This window comes from Notothenia rossii (assembly GCF_949606895.1).
Source record: "Notothenia rossii genome assembly, chromosome: 4".
Classification (NCBI taxonomy): domain Eukaryota; kingdom Metazoa; phylum Chordata; class Actinopteri; order Perciformes; family Nototheniidae; genus Notothenia; species Notothenia rossii.
Window position 1 is genome coordinate 48,386,483 of NC_136902.1, and position 15,705 is coordinate 48,402,187.

The 15,705-nt window shown below is 40.9% G+C and overlaps 1 long non-coding RNA gene across 1 annotated transcript in view; it reads left to right on the forward strand.

The window, feature by feature from the left end:
- Positions 1–13,628: 13,628 nt before the first annotated feature.
- The window catches only part of LOC307035772, a 35,895-nt gene continuing 33,818 nt past the window's right edge, over positions 13,629–15,705 (forward strand). Inside the window, exon 1 of the long non-coding RNA XR_013807179.1 lies at positions 13,629–14,816. This is a non-coding gene — a long non-coding RNA (uncharacterized lncRNA). The remainder of the gene's footprint in view (positions 14,817–15,705) is intronic.

A 15,705-nucleotide genomic window follows, 5' to 3' on the forward strand; every position in this document is an offset into this window, starting at 1 on the left:
TGTTGTTCAATTTGTGTGGGTTCCAGTGCATGTGGGCATTAGAGGGAATGAAGTAGTGGATCAACTGGCAAAATGTGGTTTGAAAGCAAACCAGATTGATATTATGGTACCCATCAGTAGAGCAGAAGTCAAATCTTTTACTAAAGTTGTTATCAAGCAACAATGGCAAAAACTATGGGACAGTAACACCAAAGGAAGACATTTATATCAGATACAAAGGGAAGTAGGAACAGGAAGCACTTGGGGGAGTAGTAGAAGAGAGCAGAGCATCAACAGCAGGATACAATTGGGACACTCTGGACTAAACTCATCACTGCATCTGATTGGAAAACATCCAAATGGCAATTGTGATGGTTGCCAACAACCAGAGACAATACATCATGTATTTTTTAGCTGCCCGGACTATAACAGACAAAGATTCATTCTGAAAACTGCACTGGAACAACTCAACATCAAGGACATGGATTTCAAGGCAATATTTGAAAGTAAATCAAGAAATGAAGCAAACAAGCTGATCTTCAAATTCCTCAAAAGCACTGGTCTGAGGACAAGGATTTAGTATGAACATTTAATAACTAAACAGTAGGTGGCGATATATGCTCCAAGTGGAAGCGATTCGCCATTAAAGAAAAGAAGAAGAAGATATATAGAGAGGTGACGGAGCTTTGTGGGGTCTCTTCTGCTCGGCCGACCACTAGAGAGGAAGCTGCAGCTTTTCTCTCCTCACCTGAACAATGTCCTGCTTGTAACATACCCGCGCCTTTTTTAATTAAAGTACCCAATTGAACCTTTTCAGAGACTCCATTTAGTCTCCTTTTTAAAGCTTCTCTCCTGGACGGGAGAAAAACGAACACAGTTTACAATCTGGTGACCCTGTAGACGTGATCTCCGTTGAACCGGGAGAGACTACAGCCGGCTATTGGCCGGAGCCACTGGCATCCGTTTGACACACATGGAGCTCGTATCAATTTGGTAAGAAGAAACCTGTTATATCGAATTCTTCAATAGTTTATGCAGGACAATGTTAGGTCTGTGTGTTTGACGGTGGCCAGCGGATCCTGAAAATAGCTGTGCAATTAATGTTAAAACAAGCTAAATTGATAAACATCACAACACTGTTTTGTCACAAGCAGGTGAGTTCAATTTCTTTTGTTCTATTAACCCTGCATGTTATTAATTTGTGTGTGTTTTGTATTAAGGTGTGTGTACTCAGTTTAAGGCTGATCATACTTCTCATACTTCAAGGAGGTGTCTCTTCTTACGTTTTTAGGTTTTAAGGCCTATAACGTAAATGATTTAAGGTCATTAAACAGTTTAAGGCTGTTAGAATAAAAGAGACATCGCGAGTCAGTTTAAGGCTGAGGAAATTGAAGTGAGTGTTTGTCTAGCAACAGTTTAAGGCTGTTCTAAAAAAGTCCTTGTAATAGGCCTGAGTAAAGTTGAAGGCTTTATCAGTGTTTATTCTGTTCTATTTACAACCAGACATTGCGAGTGTATTACGACGAGAAATGCGACATTCGTGCGTTAGATCGACGATATTCTCCTGACTGTGTTTGATTAGCGTCTTACTTTGTCCCATTATAGCGTGACTTAATAAAAATGGATAAAACATAGTGACTCTAAGTCAAATATTACGTAATTCGGTTTAAGGCCTATAACGTAAAGGGTTTAAGGCTCATTTTTAATTGTAAAATACAAAGAAGTGTTATAATTTTAAACTAACAGTGTTGGGTTGTGTTGTACGCTCTAGATTACAATATATCTCACCAGTGACTCCTTATGCTACAGTAAATATCACCCCGTCATTATTCAAAACTCCCCTGTGAGAGCCAAGTGGTGAGTTGGAAAATCAGTTGCCATTTTGTTTTCACCACATATTGACAAACAGACACAGGGCAATCGCCATTTCGGGAATGCAAATTCAAAGCACTCGTTTGTTTGTTCTTATGCAGCTGGTTTCACTCTAACGAGGCATTTTCCTCACCCCCATCTTGTGAAGAACGAATCATACTTCTTGCCAGAGTTGGAACAAGAAGGCTGAATCAGGTTTTGGATATTAAAGGGAAGGATTGTTGTATTTTCAACAAAAAAAAAACTCCAAACTGAGTTTGAAGTATTTCTGCTGGCAAAAGTGTATTGGCGGATTTTTGAAGTAATTCTGCTGGCAAATGTGTTTTGGCGGTTTTTGAAATATTCCTCTTTGCAAATGTGTTTTGTCAGTTATGTGCTGTGTTGTTTAACCATAGTGTAATTTTCTTCCCATTTTAAGAAGGAAAATACCATTCTTCTTGTAAAAAGAAGTCAGTTTTGCAACAGCTATTCCCGAGTGGATTGAGCTGGAAATTACAACAGCGCAATCTTCTGGTAATACAGAATTATTACACAGATAAAGGGAACACCTCTTAGGGAAAGATACATTAACATTCTGAAGTTTAATTCTAAAGTGTATAAATAAACACAGGTATCGCCAGAATAGAATTGCAAAGTGGTTTCTAATTATAAGATGAGAAACTTTACATAAATAACATAACCTAGACTGTAGAATATTCAAACACCAATTTATTGAAGCTAACACAAGTTGTGACATTAGCTTAATTGCATACACTTCGGTATGCACTGTACACAGTAGATTTAGATGTTCACCAGATTTCTATTTTCATATTTCAAAGTCAAAACCATACACTGTACAATTTTTATTTTTAACATTATATTTTAATTTACTTTAAATATTTTACAAAAAACTTTAAAAAAAAAAAAATATATATATATAACATAAAAAATATTTAAAACTAAAAAAAAAAAAAAAAAACCTTGAGCAACTAAAAAAAAAAACAACCCAGATTTAAAGTTAAGTTCTGATGACATAGGATATTATTTATCAGGAACGAAGGTGCTAGTCGGAGGATTAGTGCTTTAATCTTTGATAACCTAATAATTTCATTCGAATAGGAAGAGAACATGCCACCAAAAGAAACTAAGTTGAGACCAGACGCAGAGCCAGGCTCAACTGCAGATATCAAGAGAAGGATAAAAATCAGATCAGATGCTACAACAGTTCTAAATCTTAGACAGAAGACATGGAACCAAATTGAGAAACTGTTGGAACAGTGGCAAATGAGAGGACTGTTTCCAGCTGATGATAAGCCTGGACCAACAGAAGCCCATGTAATAGCAGTGTTTGACTGTGAACATGAAGAACACCTACAACAGCAAAGCGCATGGGTGAAAGCTGACCAAAGGAAATCAAGAGTCATAGGTCTGTTACATCATCTAAAATATGTCAGTATTGGACCGGCAGACAACATGGATGTGTTCCAAGAAGCAGACCTGCCAATGAGGGAAGACATAGCAGGAATAACAGAAGCCGCTCCAGTTATCCAAACACCAAGGCAGTATCCAAGCCTGACTGAAGACTCTCCTCCCGGCACGCCAGAGATTCAGGTGCAGAATCAACAAAGAGGGGGAGGAGGTTTCCGAGGAAGACAAGGTGGCAGAGGAGGAGGACGTTTCCAAGGACATAATCGACCAACAGGACAAGGTTTCCAAGGTGGAGGATGCTCCATATTTGGTCAGTTCTCACATTGGGCCAGATATTGTCCGCAACACAGGATGCTGCAAGTACCAGAATATCTTCCCACACAATTTCGGCAACAGCAAACACCTGCATATCCTCCTACCCAAGTATAGCCGCAAGCACAGGTATACACAATGGAGAGGAGAGCCACGATCAAGACGAAGAACAGATGAAGGCTGCTACAAATGTGGTCAGCTGACACATTGGCCCAGAGTGTCCGCAGAACATTGCACCAAACAACGGCCCTCCATGCAGTTACCCCAGGGGAGGTTTCCATGACTACGACAGAGGAGTGGGGTCCCAGGGATGTCAAAGACGAACAGGATTTCCAAACATGAACCAAATGCCACTGACAGCCTGGTATCAACCACAACAATGAGGAACCTCACAGGGCCAGACCAACAGGTGATGCATCTTCAGCACAAGGGTATTTTGAAATCCAGCTACAGTACATTGAGCCATATCTGTCACCACAGGAGGGAGAGGTTTAATGTTTAATGTAAAACAAAATCGAGAGTAGAATATTTCATTTACATATAAAGCATCCACAGAATAGAACATTTAGCAGAGTATTTTTGTAATTATGAGAAGGAAAGAGATAACGAGTGATGTTGTTCCCCCACACAGAAAACTATTGTGTCCACATAGTGAAGGTCAAGACTAGGGGTTTCCACCCAAAATATGACGACGGGAACCTAGTACTCGCCCAAGAAGGAGAATCCTTACCAAGTCCTCCTGTTTACACCGACTGCAGTTCAAGGGGTGGCGAAACACCTGACGTGGAGCTGTTGAGACCTAAAAACGGAAACACCTTTCTGCTGTGGTGAAGTCTGACTACAAAGGGAGGTGTTCCAATAGGGTCACATGTCTCAAACCAGTGAAGAAGTCAACAAGAACCCAGCAGAACTAGAGAGTGACTGTTAGCGGGAGAACAGTGACGGAGCGACAGAGACTGGCCCAACATTTTCCAGCCAGTACATAGATAGACCCCGTCAGAAGACCAGGGCTGTGTTTAAAGGGGAACTTCATTTATTGTTAGTAGAAGTTTAGTTTTTAATCAAACAATTATGTGATTTATGGAGTCAGATTACATATTTCTCAAACACAATTTATAATCGGTCTGAAGTATCGGTTTTAAGGCATGAGCTGCAGATTAAATAACATAACACTGATTGAGAGCTTGGAGCAAGAAGTTGTAGGGTTTTTACAACAGTTTCAAGAATCAGTTTTTATTTATTTATTCTTGAGTAACTTTACTGATTCATAGTGTAGTGCGTAAGGCAATATTTCATTTTGAGTGAGGAGCACCAGCCCTTCATGCAGGTCACCCTCGGTGAGAATAGTTCATATTTTCCCTCCAGTTTGGAGAAATATTATTTTATCATATGTTAGTTCAGCAGTATCAACCAATCCTCTAATCCTAGAATTATTGAGACGCATTAGCGGAACCAGGGGTATTGTTTTTCGCAGCAACGATGATGCATAATACCAGGAGAAAAGCCATTATAGAAACAAGTAAACTATTTTTTGTGCTAATGGCAGATTTTTTGTGAATATGCATTTATACCATCAGAAAGCCATACATCATACGATATTTTTGTACGCCTTGTGGGTACACGGAGAAGTTGTATTTATTTAATGCAACGTTATGGGTTTTAAATGTCCTGTTCAGAATAGGGTAATCATTGCAATATTAATTGAGCATTTTATGCTCAAAGGAGGGAGTGTCATGATTATACAGATATGTTGATTTCAACGACGTTGTAGTTAATAAATAATAACATGTAGTTAACCATAGGTCTTATAACAACAAAAGGTATGCCGAAGCTAGGGCCTTCTCCAAGGAGGGAGTGGTCCAGTTTTAGACCTTGTTGGTTGGATGGGGAGTACAATATCAAGTAAGACATAGAGCCATTAGTTCACTGATAGAGAATGCCCACATCACTAACAATACTCCAGCTGTGTTTCAGAGACTTTCACTTATCCCCAGAACCAAAAGATCAGCTGAGCAACAAGAGGAGGAGTGAGAACTACTCGGCCCCAAACCAGAGGCGGTTATAATCAAGATGATTCACCACCCTATATGCACCCACTTGTATCAAATGATGAGATGGGTTTAAGTGATCGGGATATGTAAGTGATGGGGATTTACAGATTAGGGGAATCTTAAAATATACTGGATCCATGTTTTAGTCTGTACCAGAAACACCCCCTGTTAAGTTTATGAACAAACGACCAGTGACCGATCGGAGCACAATTATTGAAAATTATTACAGTAGAAATAGGCTACTAACCCACAAGTACAGCTTTGTACGTACAAACTCTATGAACAAGATTCCCCAGCAGATAGTGGCGACATTGCAGATATGTCCAGTCACAAAAGTTACTAAGGTTCTAAATAACAGTGAGATTGAATTGGGATGGAGATAAATATGGGGACGTTCTTTTATAGTGTGTGAAATATGTGGTGCTTGAAACATGTAGGTATTTAAATGTATAGAAGAAAATGGTTTCCTGAAAGAGTTAATTGGAGTAGACATGTTACAGTGGGTGAAAACAATGTTTAGGGATATGGTAAAATTATTAGAAGACATTAACTGGACTTGGATGACATTTAACATCTAAGAAAGATAGTATGATTAGGAAAATAGAGTGGGAAAGATTGGATTTATTGTACCTCAGTGTGTTAGAATTAAATATAGGTAATGCGTCCCGAGGTCTCTCTGTCTCTCTGTCTCTCTCTCTCTCTCTCTCCCCGCCTGTCAGACCGCTACGACCCCATCTTCCAAGCAGACAAAAGACCTCACCACAGGAGACTCCTCCTTCTCCATCGAACAGACAGAGAAGCAGAGCTGAACCAACAACTCCAACACTGCATCCAGAACCATCTCCACCTGAGGCATCCAGAACCAAAACAGGTGACATAAAAAGGCACACTTTCATCGGTCCCCCACAGGACATGAAGTTCCAAGCTGAGCCACGGTATTGGGCACAAGAGCAGAGTGTGGGACATGAGAGCGGAATACGCCCTCCATGCAACAAAGTAGAGACGGTAAAGGAGGAGATGAAATGCAAAGCAGTTGGGCCACTGAAAAGAGTTACAGCGGAAGGATCAAAGAGCGGATGGACTGAGGAGAAGTCGGACGGAGGAGAAGACAGGACGGAGGAGTTGGCATGGTCCGGCAGAACGTGAGGGGGTCGTGGCTTGACAACCAGAGGGGAGAGAAGGAAAACGGGAGTCAGTGAGTGTACACATAAACACACTTATTCACCAATGAGAACCAGTAAAGACAAATATTTATTAGCCATGAATTAATAAATTGGTACATTTATATTGTAAGAAAGAGGAAACTATTAAATAATTCTAAAAACACACTGAGGGTAGAACATATTATTCAATCTTTTCATCATATAAACAAATTATTCTTTAGTAGATTCTTATTCATGTGCGAATTTGGGGAAAATTGAATTTTTTACAGTATAGACCTACAGTTTAAAGGGATGGTTTTAGTAACCACTCTATAAAAGCAGACAAATCTTTATTTGTATGGAAAATGTTAAAGGTAGAGCTAGTACCAAGCCAAAGATAGTATTCCAATCTAAAGTATTGATTTCACCATTGTAGCATAGTTATTACCACAGGATAACTGTTAAGGTGGAAATAACATTTGTTTGTCGTCCAAGATGTAGAGTTTTAAAAAGACACTGGGCAAAGAGAGATTGCACATTTTAATTTAAAAAAAAACGAATATAATTGGGAGTAATACATGCGGGGCCTTGGATCACTCATTGTGATGGTGCATATTTTTGACAATAAATATCATTCAGGGAGAAGGGGTCGCTCGACCCACTCTGCAGATGTTTTAAAATCTTACTTGCAGCTTCAGAGGGAGCGCACGGCACCAGAGTATGAGTTTTAAAAGACAAGCGCCACCAGCTCCTAAAGGTCATCCATTCACCAGATGACCTGACATTTAGAGACGTTGTTTAAAGGAGAAACATATCTGCCATAAGTGAAAATTCCTGAATTGAACTACAAACCATTAATGAAATGACTTTTGTTTTTAAAATCCTTGTTAAAGGAGGGAGTAATTATCACATGCTCGGCACCCACGGTTCCACACACTGTTAAAGGGGTTAGCATAGTTATTTAAGTAGACCAGAATTTACGATAAATTAGTATAATGAGTTATTGATATTCCACTGGTTTTCACACCATTTCAGGGACTTTATCACATCATTAGAACAGACCACCCAAAGGTACTGGAGGAGGAACTTTTAAGTGATGAAATTCTATAACTGTTTTAACTGACCAAAATCTACTCCCAGAAATGACTGTCTAGAATGCCGTACCCCAGAGTAGGGGTTTTGGTGGTATCATGGAACTAAAACCTTGTACTCAGTCTTGCCACAGGATTGGACTGGGATCTGTGCACTAGCACAGCCAGTGATGTTTTTTATGTAGTTAATCAACGTGGCAAAACACCCCAAAGCCAGTAGGGCTAAGAGACCAGTCCCAGGGGGAGTTTAGGCTCCACAGGGTACAAGGATAACATAGGGACGCCCAGGGGAGGCCTAGATGTTGCATTCCATGTCCTAACGTACCGATTGATCACGACGGCCTCTTCTAGAGAACATATTACTTTCATACCTTAATGGTATGAAAGGAGTGAGGGTAAATTTCTCATGAAGAGACAGTCACAAATGCTAGCAGAACAGGACGACCCACCCCAATATACAGATGTTGATGACAATGATGAGTTAGTTTACGTGATATGGATGTTCAGAGATGAGATTATTCAATGAATGTTCAGCTGATGTGATTCTTTAAATGATATCATGTTAAGAAGTGAGCAAATTAAAATGGGAGTGAATCCATTTCTATTTACTTTGCACTATTCCAAGATAGTATATTTTATTTTTCAATTTACTTTACACCATCCAAGATATTTTATTTTATTCTTTATTATTTTATACTAGTCTAATATGGTAGATTTCATGCTTTATAAATCATTACTATTCTATAATGGTTTGTTTCTTTTCACTTTGTAAAAACAAGTGCCTTAACACTGAGCCTGGTATGAGAACGGTTTCTGTGAAAGGAGGGTGAAAGAAATGTTCTAATACCAAGCCATTGCTACTATTTCTGAAGAATGATATTGAATGTAAACACTAGAAGTTATGCACAAGAGAAAACGTTTATGTTTGAGCACAGTCAAAGTATTTTTTTTGTATTTTTGTAAAGTTAGAGCTATTGAACCATTCCATTTTGATTGTATGTTTGTAATATGAGTTATGTACTATGCAAAGTTCAGATGAAGAACTCATTGATTTCAGTATTAGATACACACCTTTTAGGTGTGTAAGGAGGGACTGTTAGAAATTAAAATCAATGTTTTGATGATATAATGTAGCTTAAACATGCCGTCAGTTTAAATGCTGTTTTATACTGAAAAAAAAGAAATTCTTGTGCACAACCAGTTGTTAAGCTCTCATTCTGAAAATCCTTCATCTCCAGTTAGCATTTAGCATGTGGCTAATTTACCATTTCCTATAGAGGTGAATTTAGTAGCGAAATGACATGGAGTGATGCACACCGAAACCTACTGATTTTAACACTACAACTATAGACGTAGAGATATTACTATTGCTGAATATTGAATGAAAGCACAGTTTATTTGAATAAAGTTATTATTTACAGACGTGGGTAGCATGTGACAACATCCGGAACGACCGGAAACCAAACCAGCCGTGAAGTATTTCTGTATTTTTTAGAGTATTGGTTACAGCGTTTAGAATGTGTTAAATGAAAAGTGATGAAAGAGAATATGAGGAGAAGAGGCGTGTTTAAGTATATATTGAATGTACAATGTCAAAATCCTCTGTTGTGTGCGATATCGGACATTGGTGAAAGGAGGGCGGAAGATTACGCCACAGCCGCCATTGAAGAGGAGGAGCAAAATGAGATATATAGAGGTGACGGAGCTTTTTGGGATCTCTTCTGCTCGGCCGACCACTAGAGAGGAAGCTGCAGCTTTTCTCTCCTCACCTGAACAATGTCCTGCTTGTAACATACCGTGCCTTTTTTAATTAAAGTACCCAATTGAACCTTTTCAGAGACTCCATTTAGTCTCCTTTTTAAAGCTTCTCTCCTGGACAGAAGAAAAACGAACACAGTTTACAGTACTTTAAAGAGCAACTTGCAGCTTTTTTTTTTACTACATTTATGCTTAACCTTGCCTGAAAATTACAATTAAAAATGTTAATGCAGGATTTGATATGTTTTACAAGACATAAGGCAGGGCTCGACATTAAGGACTGCCCGATGGCCCGGGGCCATCTAGTATTTAGCTCGGGCAATGAAGCCTCACCTACTGGTTGCCCGATCGGGCAATCTATTATGCCAGTATCATGCAGCTCGCGGATCCAGTAATGAGTGACCCAACAGTAAAACTAACCATATCTATAACTAGTTTAGGTAGTTTGAGAGGTAATTAAAACAGCTACGAGTGATATTCTAACCTGAAGTGTGTGTTTTGTCCGCTCACCGCTGCATGTGATCATGCAGAGCTGCGTGTCGACTCGTCAGCAGCAGCAGCTGATCTCTCTCTCCCGTCAGACGGTCAGATTAGACTTCACTCGCGTTTATGTCCATATCGATCAGATCCAGCTAGTTCTAGCTAATGATATGACTACCTGCCTATTAAAAGACACCTAAACAATAAGTGTCGCTATGCAACCGGGTGAGGCCACAAAGTATAGCGCAGCATTATGCATTTGTTTACATGCCCACCGGAGCCCCGAGGCATTACCAACAGATCAACGCACAATCAACCCAGACAGGACATCTCTTTCTCCACATTACGTGTTAGACATTAGAATTGATTATTATTGTCTGTCACATACTCTTTTTGTCTGTCACATAAGTGGCGCAACTGAAGCGGTATTGCGCTAAAGGGAAATTATTTTGACCGAAGAGATTTAGATTTGCCGGCTAACGGGAACTCCGACGTCACCATGTTGTGTGCTTCGCGGATGCGCTCGGCTCCTCTCGACTGCTGCTCGGTCAGCTTCCGGATGAGGAAGCATTCATTTGACCAATTTACAGTAGATAACATTACAAACATTTTTAACAGGGGCCATAATAGTGTAAATAATGTTTGTTTTGGCAGTTATAACTGAATGTAATGTTTTCTACTTTTTTACATCTGGGAAGGCATTTGCCTTCATCAGATGGAAAGTGTCTTGACCAACAACTTAAGTATTTGTTATAGCTATGCAGGGCATGCAAGCGAGTAAACAAACAAGTGAAATGAAGAATACAATTGAAATTGTACAATATAATATTGTGGTGGTTCATCTTATAATTCAGTCTAGAGAATGCACCAGACAGCATCTACAGTAAGACCTGGAAAAATCTAAATGTTCTAGGGGGAGGCCCCCCAAACCCTTCGTGCCATTTCGTCCACGCGCATTTTTCAGGGCAATCTCTATTGGGCTCAGGGCCATCTGTAAATTAGCTTAGATGGCCCACAGGGCCATCCCCCAAAATCCTTAATGTCATGCACTGCATAAGGGCAGGAATTCAGAGGAGAAGGAGCCATTTTGAGCTCTGATACTAAAAAACACTTTTTTTTAACGTCATACGTCAAACGCGTCATATTACGTCACATGGGGGAGTTAACTTAACCCAATCCGCGGTAGTAGTTTGTAGTTGGTTTGAGCGGTTGTGATTTAGTGAGCTGGTATTTTTTCGGTAATTTTACATTGCATTTCACCACTTGTAATCATGGTGAGCTTGTGTTTGTGCAGGTTGCACAAACTCAAGCCTGTCAGGGCATCGAGTCCAGTTTCTCTCACGTTCCTGGGTGCGTTGTCCACCTCCCTGCAGCACATACTCCGTCTCCACAGCTTTATCAAGAAACCGTATTACAATCTCTCTCCCCCCCTTCGCTGCTCTCTCTCTCTCCCCTTCGCTGCTCTCTTTCCCCTCCGGTACACGGTACTGTAAGACGTAGTGTGGCGTTACATTAGGTAACGCTGTGGTGGCTGTACTGCTCCAGCCGTCTCCTTTGTGTTTGTTTGTTTCCCCCTGTCTGTGTTGTTTGTTTGTTTCCCCCTGTCTGTGTTGTTTGTGTGGGCGTGGTGGCTGTCACTCCTGGCTCCCGGCTCAACCTCCACTCACCTGCTGCAATCAGCTGTGCACCCGCCCCGATTACACGCCTGCTTTCCATCAAACCATTTACAACGGCATATCAACGGAGGCTCCACAACCTTTCTCTGCCAGATCGTCAAGTATCAGCCGTATCTCGCGTCTCCCCTCCGGTCAGCACCGTAGTGTGGAGTTGCATTAGGTACCGCGACATACGGCTGATACTTGCGCATTAGTTTCTGTTATGGTTCAGTATCAACAGTCCTGCCAGTAACGTTACTATATTATCAATACTACTTTAGTTATAGCCTGATATATGATTGCTAACTTTACAATGTTCTGATGTGACTGACGTTATAGCTAACATGCTAACGCCGGTCACTCACCAAGACAGCTGCTCTGTTCTCCACTGGTTCTCCACACACCAAAGCTCCATTTCTCTCCGATGGCCGTTATTTTTTCTAATCCTTGGCTGCTTCTGGTCTATTGGACGCCTAGCAGGCTCATCATTATAATCATATGCATTTGATAAATATATTTTCAACCTCTTCTGTGTCAAAATTAGCATTGTGATCCATGTTTATTCATACGTTAGACCGGCCGCTCTCCCCCTTGTTTCCCCCATGTTACGTCACACGCGGGAGGTCACGTGCGGAGGCTTTTTTATGCGGAAGTGAAAATGTCTTACTAAAACGACGCCAGATGTCACTGTAGTGTATATTTCTGTATATTTTTGGGAAAATCTAGTGTATTCATCATTTTCCAAACATTTATTCACTGGTGTCTCTAACCTGCAAGTTGCTCTTCAAGGGTTTTGACTCTGCACATGTTTACATGCAGAAAAACCTTCATACTGTAACACACAAGGGGACGGGTAATAACCGGAAAAGCATGACATGCACCTTTAAACTAAAAATGATCAAATCTCCTCCTTCATGCATTAAATGCCCCCCCCCCCCAGTAAAATTAGTATAGAACTGCCACTGTTCTGGATCTATTTTGTCCTGTGACAGTGTTCCGCATTAACCTCTTAAATGGACAATTGCATATAAATAATATATGTAACATTGAACCATTTGTATTTTCTACATAATACCAATATTACACTGTAGTTACAGCCATATTAAACATTAAAACACCACTATTTCAGACAAGTGACACTGTAATTACAAGCCGTATTTCGCCCACATAACACCTATACACACATATGACACCCATTTTACACCTATATTACACCCCTTTTACTCTGTTATTACACCCATGTTACACCACTCTTATACCCATATTATGCTGATGTTACACGCATGTAACACCAATATTACAATTTTATTATACCCACTTCACACATAGACACTGCCTGTCAAATGACTGTATCCCCAAGGATACAGAAACCACGTCAGGGTTAAAATTGCTAACACACATGAATATCCTACTATTTACTAATTGAAGACTTTTCCGGCCATACATATGACATTTTTTATTTTATTTATAAAGAACTACTGCTTGGCTCCATATGGCAGTAGCCACATTTTGACATTCACAATTGACGCCTATGCCAGAAACATACATCAAAATTCAAATATAGGAGCGATGTTAAAGAGCTGAGCCAAGGAAAAACAAGCTGGCTGAGGGAGAGGGTGCAGACAGACTGTAAGTACAGTAGATTAAGTATCCTAGGCAAATAGGACAGTAATGTGACACACCCAGTGCTGGCAATAGAAAGAAAATAGATGCATGAGAAAGAAGAGTAAATCAAGCTCAGACCAGAATAGTCAATTGGAGAGAATGATTAAAAGTGACAGGATCACCATCCCCAACCTTTCTTGACACCCGCCCCACCTCCGATTCCTCCACCCTGTCCCTCTCACTCTCCCACTCTTCCGCTTTTACCCAGACAGCCCCCAGCAGCACTTGGGAGGCTATTTTTTGCCACGCTTCACTAAATAAGGCCGTGGAGCATGGCTATGGTGGCGTGCTGGTGTGGGTGTGGGCGTCCCTGCTTCGTACCTTGGTATAAAAACCCTGGGACGGGGGGGGTTTCCTCTGATCATGCTGAACCTCTCGCTCCCCTCTTTCAGTGTTCTAATTTGCCTCCTATTTTTGAAAAAGCCAATGCACAAACACTGTGAGCGGTATCAGTTGACCTTTTATCCCAGAACCTTTTTTAATGCGAACAACTTGATTTCTAATTTCTATTTTTTTTTCGAAGTCCTTCATTCTCTTTATGGAGGAATTGTTTTTGCCGACCGCTGGACAGCAAAACGGGAAAGTGACTGAGTGGAATATGGAGGCTTAAGGACGAGAAAGACAGGAAAGAATAAGAGATAATTGAAATAACTGTTAACAGATCCCCGTTGAAACGCCCCTTTTTACCCACCTTTCTTCCATTTTCTTGTTTTTATCCCACCTTTCCGACACCTAAACTTTGCACTTCCCTTCCTTCCGCCCATCATGCTTTTCCTTTCCTGTTTCCTTCCTTGCTTTCAGCACTCCTCCATTCCTCCTTTCCTTTCTTTTATTCTTCTATAAATTGAATCTGCTTTTTCCTTCTCAATTTTGTATTTCTCCGGTTTTCTCCACCCTCTTTACTCACTTCTTCCTTCCCTCCCTCCCTCCTTCCCTGTGTCCCTCTTCCCGATTTGTCCTTCACCTCTGTCAGCACTCAATATCTCACTCCATCTCCTTCTCGGGCGGTCCGATCAGCTGTCCTAACTTTACATGGCCTGGTGTGGTGCGGGGGGGGGCAGCCTGACGCATTTCAATGCCCCATCATCACTTCAAACTGCAACCTCTCACACAAAGCGCTGTGCCTTTTAAACTGCCCAATACTTTTGCTTTCCTTTCTACCTGCACAGGGATTTTTTCTTGTTTTTCTTCCCCGCCTCCTTTTTTTTACCCTATCCAGTAAGAGAGAGAGAGGCAAGTCCTGTGACCCTCTTCTCCTCTCTTTCACTCCTCCTCCTCTCCTCCTCTCCTCCTCTCCGCAACCTTAAACACTCCATCGCTGATTCAGCTCTCGGGAGGAGGGAGCCTGCAGCGCTGCTCACTCTGCGGGCCGCCGTCCCTCTGTGGACCACTACCTCCTCTACGGTAGGTGTCTCTGTGTGGGTTTAGATATTTGTAGAATTATTTCTGTGTGTGCTTACTCGCTGAATATGTGTGTGTCAGTGTCCCATTCACAAACTGCACAGTTTTTATTTTCCACCAGCTGCTTTGTTGGAAGTTACGGAGCTGGAGAGAGTCTTTTTATTTATTCATCACTGCACACACATTGTAAGAAATGTTGTAGCCAATGTTGGAACTGAAGCATCCCCACGCTATCGCATGAGGTTAAAGGTCAAGGGTTAACTCCGGAGACTTTCCTAATCAGCTGCTTTTGGCTGTACTGATATACACTGGAATTAATTTAGGATAATCATTTTAAGTATTTTATTATCTTTAAAACAATATGATAAAGGTTACATCTAATTAGTTTGCCAATTATTTTAATATTAAATGTGCATGTTGAATTTATTTAAATTTATAAATGAATGAAAATATAGTTGACGGAAAAAAAATGGTGTTTTAAAGTAATATATATTTCCCATTAACGAAGCATTTTTCTCACAAGTATTTCTGATGCAGCATACGGTCCGCAACACAAAAATATGGCAGCAGCAGAAATGCGTGGTGTTTAAGCATTACTATATTTGCCTCCAGGACAGCTGAGATTCATCAGCGGAAACACCATGAGCATGTTGTAATGTGCACCAGCGTTAAGCTCCCCGGGACCTGGGCTCTATCTTTAGACGGGACACACTCGAGATGTTCAAAGTAGAAGCCCGGATCTAAAAGTGTTGCGCACATGCTGCCATCCCTCTGTCTCTCTCCTGCTGCCTGGCTAGTTATACCCAGTTAGCAGATAACAGGGAGATCAGCGGCGCTCAGCTGCCCGTCAAGCGTCCCGAGCCTGACAGGAGTTGGGGGGTGTCTGGTGTCA